Source organism: Myotis davidii, unplaced genomic scaffold, assembly GCF_000327345.1.
Source record: "Myotis davidii unplaced genomic scaffold, ASM32734v1 scaffold96, whole genome shotgun sequence".
Taxonomy (NCBI): Eukaryota; Metazoa; Chordata; class Mammalia; order Chiroptera; family Vespertilionidae; genus Myotis; species Myotis davidii.
The window spans coordinates 12,027,303-12,034,432 of NW_006289416.1; positions in this window are offsets into that span (position 1 = coordinate 12,027,303).

Below are 7,130 nucleotides of genomic sequence, written 5' to 3' on the forward strand. Positions count from 1 at the left end.
GATTAGTGCCCTTATAAGAGACCCTACAGAGTTCCCTAGTCCCTTCCACCATGAAAGGACACAAAGAGAAGTCTGCCTTTGAAAGAGGACCTCACCTGGTCATGCAGGCACCCTGACCTCAGACATCCAGCACCCAGAACTGTGATAAATAAGTGGTTTTTGTTGTTGTTTATAAGCTACCCAGTCTGTGGTAATAGAAGTGGGCTTGACTGTATTTTCAAGAATGAAAGACGAAGGAAAATGAAATGGGATCTAATTCCTGCTAGCTGCTACCCTTCCCACTGCAGAATAAAAACAAGCAAAGTCAAGGAAAAGGAAAAATGATGCATTTTTAATGATACTGTTTTATCATTTTCACCTTTTTCTTTACTAATCTTTAAAGACAAATCTATTCATATTGCCACAAGATTTTTTAACACTCCAAGTAAACAGCATGTTTTGATACAAGAAATGGTAAAATGTTTTTAAGTTTTTCTGATGTTAAGGTTATATATTTTAGACCAAGAAAATAAAACTGGAAAAGGGCTCAGTAGTAACACAAGTGATTCTGGAAGGCTGAGTTTATAAACATTAACAATGAGACCCTATGTTCTAATAGGACATCCACAAGCTGTTTCCTCTGGTTCGAACTGGAAGGTTTCTCTAGTGTTCTTTCTCTCTCTCCCCCTCCCTCCCTGCCTCCCTCCTTCTCTTTCTCCCTCTCCCTCTCTGCAAACAGCTTCTGTAGGCTCAGTATGACAAAGTAATTTCCTTACAGATAGGGAGCTTGTCTTCTGAAGAAATGAAAAGGCCTGAGCAGATTCCCACCCATAATAAAAAGCTGTCAGAATGTCTAACAGCAATACTGTAGTTAAGGACAGAAATAAAACATCTTTATCTTGTCCAGCACAGTATATAAGTGTCTGGAATATTTTCTTGCTTCATTATTCTGAACATAAACACTATATTTCTCTTTACAGAAGAAGAAGCATGTTAAGTAAAAAACATCACTTTTCAAAAAAAAATTTTGTGATGAACATTTTACTAGTCCTGGAATGAATGTTTTGCTTCTCTTGAATTATGTAACTGCTTTCAGGGGATTTGAAAAATAATTATTTCAGTAAAAGGGCATAGCGCTCCTGCACTTGCATAATTTCCCATAAGCAAAATTAAGTCAGAATTAGACGAGTATATCACCGCAAGTCCAGGTGGCTCTGAGGCGATGCCTGGAAGAAATCAGAAAGCAGTGAGTCAGCAAGAATCAGGTAAGCCTCCAGCTCTGCGTGTCCTCAGCAGCCTCCCTTCAATGGTCACTTGGAGTGGTACATACACTGTGCGTGGCATGGACACGATTTAACAATGAAAAGCGGTGAGATGTTTTGGCAATAACAAAAGCACAAAGTAAGGAAACAGAGGGAAGAAATACACTATATTAAATTTAAGAGAGGTTGAAAACTATGGATGTAATTGGGGCGTGGCCTTCCATTAAGCTAAGGGATTCATGGAGGAAAACAAGATTGGCAGTGAGACAAGGGTGATCTGAGTGAGTGGTCTGCATTTATCAAATTATTTGCATATGAAAACTTCCCCATTTCCAAACCAAGATCCTGGGAAGGGATTTTTTGAAGCTTTTTGGAGCTCTTGAGATGTCTTGGTTAAACTATAGTTTTTAGCCATGATAGTCTATGTCTTATTACCAAAAATGTAAACCATAAAGTAGCCCCAAATAGCCCACTATTGTGTATGCAGCATCCTGACATTTCCTGTGGGGGTTTTTTCTTTGTTGAGCATTCAAAATGCAATTTTAATAACATTTTTATCTATTTTTACTCCTCTGCCCACCCCCCCCCCACACACACACACACTGAATCACACTCAAGCAGCAGGACCATGTTTGTTTGTCTAATCTGTTTCCAGCAGAATACAGCATCTGCAACAGAATAGGTGCCAATTACAAATTTGTTTATTTCATGAATACCATATGATAGAAGTAGGTTAATGCCTTAATAGCAGTGGAAATAAAGTTATCTTTTTATGAGACTACTAGAGGCCTGATGCACGAAATTCATGCAAGAGTAGGTTTTTGCAGCTGCAGCAGCTGCCTCAATCCCTTCCTCGCAGCTGGGGCAGCTGCCTCGATCCCACGGCTGCGGCCCCGGCTTTGTCCAGAAGGTCATCTGGAAGGACATCCAGACGGCCGTTCAGTCAATTTGCATATTATGCTTTTATTATAGTAGATTGATAACACAGGACACAAATTATTAGCTCCCTCACCTTTCAACTCAGAGTTTCTATTTTATTAGGCGTGTCTCTTAAATTATCAATATTTTCATTTTCTTCAGATAGATACTCAGAAGTGGAATTGTTGGGTCATTTGGTGGTTCCGTTTTTAATTTTTTTGAGGACTCTCCATGCTGTTGGCCACAATGATTTTTTATTCAGCCAGAATATTGGAAGGATCAGATATGTAATTACAGCACCAAACATTCAATTTTCCTAGATTAATGATGCTCTATATAGGCAGCAGTTTGGAAAAATGTAATTTATTGTGCTGAAACAATAATTCATTTAATGGTATGAGTGACCCATAAAATCTAATGCAATTTTAGAGGTGTCTAATATAGTCCCAAAGAATAGCTAAGAGAAAGTGGGTCACTGTGCAAGCAAACATCTACATCCCTAAGAAGAGTGGTGATAATGATTCAGAAATAGAGACCAAAGAACCACAACAGAATAATGCAACTTTGCAGATTGTTTCATGCTTATAAAAGAAAGCAACTGTCTGTAAGAGGAGATGCATTTTATTTGAAAAACTGTATACTAGCTCTTTAAAAGTGTCCATGATTACAGTGGGGAGCGGAACATTTCACTTACACATTTCTTAAATGCTTTCAAACATATTTTCTCTTTTGATTACATTATAATTCTGTGATATAAAATATAGATATGACTCTAAACCACACACACATACAGCTAACCTGGGTAACTGTATTTTCCATGTTACATGTGAATCTTCTCATTCAAAACAGTTACTGCATTTACTCTAATGCATATATACTATGTATATATACACCCAAAGATTTAATTTTTGCTAAGATTAGCTAAAATAGGAGACTTCATATAAATTTGTTTTTTTAATGTATATTATTTTCACTTGGCTGAAATCAAAATTTCTTCTTTGCAGTATATTCAAATATGGGTCATTACCTGTGCACAGGAATAATGAAATCAATCCAATATACAGGGTGGGGCAAAAATAGGTTTACAGTTGTCTGTATGGAAAATAATATAATAATTAGTAAATAATACAAGAATAAACTCTGTGTTTTGTGTACTCACAGCTATAAACCTACTTTTGCCCCACCCTGTATAGCTTAAAGAATTCCAGTGATGAGACAGCATTTCCAAATGAAATGCCATTCTTTAACATTCAATGAAATGAAGAATAGTTTTCATTTTCAATTGTGACTTTGAGTGGTTTCATTTCAGAAGATATCACAAAAGGAAAGAAGATGTATGTGTAATTGTTTCAGAATTATTTTGGACTAATGAGAGAACTGTTGCTATAAGATTATAAGTAAAACAATTCAATGTAAGAAAGAGATTTTTCCATAATAGGAAGTGTCTGAAAATAATAGAATTCCATATGGTATAGTGAACTCCCTAACACAGGAATGATTTAAGTGCAGGTAAGGCTATCAAGGGGATTTTACAAGGACGTGATGAGGAGATTGTTAATCTTTATGGCTTCTTCCAGTTCTAGTTCTCTAAGATTCTGAAAATTTTGATTCTCTATGAAGCCTTCAAATGCTGTTTTTTAAAAATTCCTTTATTCATAAATTTAATAAATATTTGTTTAGGCCCTATTACATTACCACAGACCATGTAGAAGTGCTGGGCATAGAAAGATAAATAAAACAAATATACAAAGACATGATCGCTGTCCTCAAGAGGCTTACATGTGGTAGAAATCTGGATGTTAGACAAAAGCATTTGCCTGTTTGCATGCAGGTCACATTTCGGGATGTGACATGTATAAAAAGATCAGGTACTGTGAGATTTAGGGTGAAGTTCTATGGTATCTGGGAATGCCCACTAAGGAAGTAACATGTAAGCTGTCACCTAAAATAAGAGAATTCAGGGGGGAAGGATGAACATGATGTCATGGCCATAAAGATGAATGGTGCCAAAGTAGCGCTATGGGTAGAGCTTTGCAGTTTCAGGAAATTAAAAGCAAATATCAATGCTGCTGAAGCATAAAGAAGGAACAGAGAAGAGCATAGAAACCCATTTAGTAGGCTTACATCATCCCAAGTTTTATAGGTCATTGTAAGCAGTTCAAATATTTATTCTAAAGTTAATGAGAAGCTATTAAAAAGTTTTCACCTGGAGAGTGACATAATATAAATTGTGTTTCTACAACACCTCTTTCACGTAGGCCATGCCCTGGAAGTAACTGGAGATAGGAGTTGGAAGTGGGAATCCCAGGGGAGAGATAATGGTAATCTAGACCAGAATAGGAGCAGGAAAGAAGGTATAAAGTTAAGAGGATATTGAATTTTCTGATTCATTAGGGAATGGCTGAAATAGAATGTCAAAAATGTAATATTTTCTCAAATAGACAAGATAGCTAGGTAGAGGACTTATCCAACTGCTTTAAACAATTATCAAAATGGAGTGGAATGTATAAAAACACAGTTGAAAGCACTGGACTATGCTATGAATTTTAAGAGAAGAAAAAGCACATGAACTGAGACCATACTAACCCTGGAGGAATTGTTCAAAATGCTGCAGAGAGAAATAGAGCCAGCCAGGCAGCACCGGTCTTTCTGCATGAGAAACAGGGCAATGAAAAGGCAAGATCAGAAAGGCAAGTTGTATCGGAAAGAAAACCAGTCATAGCTGAGTACATGACTCAAGTCTGCCTTACTATATAGTCATAGTAATCTAAACCCTGGATATTGAAATAAACAAATTTTTAGTGAAACTGTATTGAGAGGAGGGTGTGATATTCAGGGAAGAAAATGTACATGCCTGGTGAAGAAGAGTGAATTACCAGCAAATTATCTTCTATAGCAGAAGAAAATGTACATGCCTGGTGAAGAAGAAAGAGTGAATTACCAGCAAATTATCTTCTATAGCAGGAGATCAATGAATAATGTAAACAGTGGAGGTGAAAACCATATCAGTTAGAGCTTGGATGAAAAGAAGCAAGTAATATGCCAATCGTAAGAAATGCTGTTTATGTCAACAAACCTTCTAGGAATAGTTGATTCTATAAAATATGTGCTTATGTAGCTTTGATTAAAAATTAGGAAATAATTTTGATAATATTCTTTGCGCAGAGAAGAATTTTCAGGAGATACTATTTTACAAATGCCTCTAATGATTGAAAATCCACGGAATGATGGAGATTTTTAAGAGGGATGCACCAATAATATTAATCCACGAAAGATGGCATATTTCCTTGCACATCAGAAATTTTAAGGTATTTCTAAAATGGATGATTCATAGTATAACTTACTGAATTTGCTTAAATTTGAGTCACTCAAATTTAAATGCAAATTTGGCATTTAAGATTTGTAAACAATGTAAAGTGCTATTAACAGGCATAAATTGCTTTTCCACACAATATATTTCTCTTATTCAGAAAATAGACATTCCAGAAAGTCACTAGTAATGACAAAACGGAACACTGTTATGAGTGATATTTTCCCATATAGGTAATCTGAGAATTGATTTACATGCTCAGATTTTAGAGAGTGGGCACTAAAGACAAAGCATAGGAAACAATGGTGATATTTTTAACTTGAGGCCTGATGTAGAAAATGACCATTTTAAGTGGTCCAGGCAAAGCCAAAATTATATATATATATATTCCTAAGTGACCATGTGACCAGTAGCTATGACGCACAATGACCACCAGGGAGCAGACGCTCAACACAGGAGCTGCTGAGCTGCAATGACTTGGCAGCTGCGGTTCTCAGGTGACACGCCCAGAACCAGAGAGGAGGGAGCCTGATTCCGGGTGCCTCACCCGAGAACTGCCCTCTTGCAATCTGGGACTGCTCCGAGGATGTCAGAAAGCTGGTTTCAGCCCGATCCCCAGAGGTCAGGCCAAGTGACCCCACTGGTGCACGAATCCATGCACTGGGCCTCTAGTAATAATAATTAAGGAACATATATGATGACAGAAGGAGACTAGACTTTGGGTAGTGAGTACACAGTGCAGTATACAGATGGTTCAATATTTGTATATATTGCATAGTGATCACCACAATCTAGTTCACATCTGTCATCATACACAGTTATAAAAGTTTATTTTTTTCTTGTGATGAGAACTTTTAAGATTTTCTCTGTTAGCAGCTTTCAGGTATACAACATAGCATTATTAACTATAGTTACCATGTTGCACATCACATCCCCAGTACTTATTCCCTTTATAAGTGGAAGTTGGTGCTTTTTGATCCTCTTCACCCATTTCACCCACCCTCAACTAACCATCCCTCTCCTCTGGCAACCATGAGCTTGTCTTTTTTTTTTTTTAAAGTCCACATGTAAGTGACATATGGAATTGGTCTTCTCTGACTTATTTCACATAGCAAAATGCCCTTAAAGTTCATCCATGTCATTACAAAAGGCAAGATTTTATTTTTTTGTGGCTAAATATTTATATTTATCCTGTCATCCATCAATATGCATTTAGGTTTTCCCTGTCTTGGCCATTATCAATAATGCTGCCGTGAACATGGTGTGGCAGACATCTTTTCAAATTAGTGTTTTGTTCCTTTGGATAAATACCCAGAAATAAAATTGCTGGATCATATGGTAGTTCTACTGTACTTTAATTTTTGAGGATTGTTGGTACTCTTTTTCCATAGTGGCTGCACCAATTTACATTCTCACCAATAGTGTGTAAGGGTTCCCCTTTTTTTCAAGTCACTAGTAATGACAAAACGGAACACTGTTATGAGTGATATTTTCCCATATAGGTAATCTGAGAATTGATTTACATGCTCAAATTTTAGAGGGTGGGCACTAAAGACAAAGCATAGGAGAACAGTGGTGGATATTTTTAACTTGTGGCTTGATGTAGAAAATGAGCATTTTAAGTGGTCCAGGCAAAGTCAAAATTATATATATATATATAT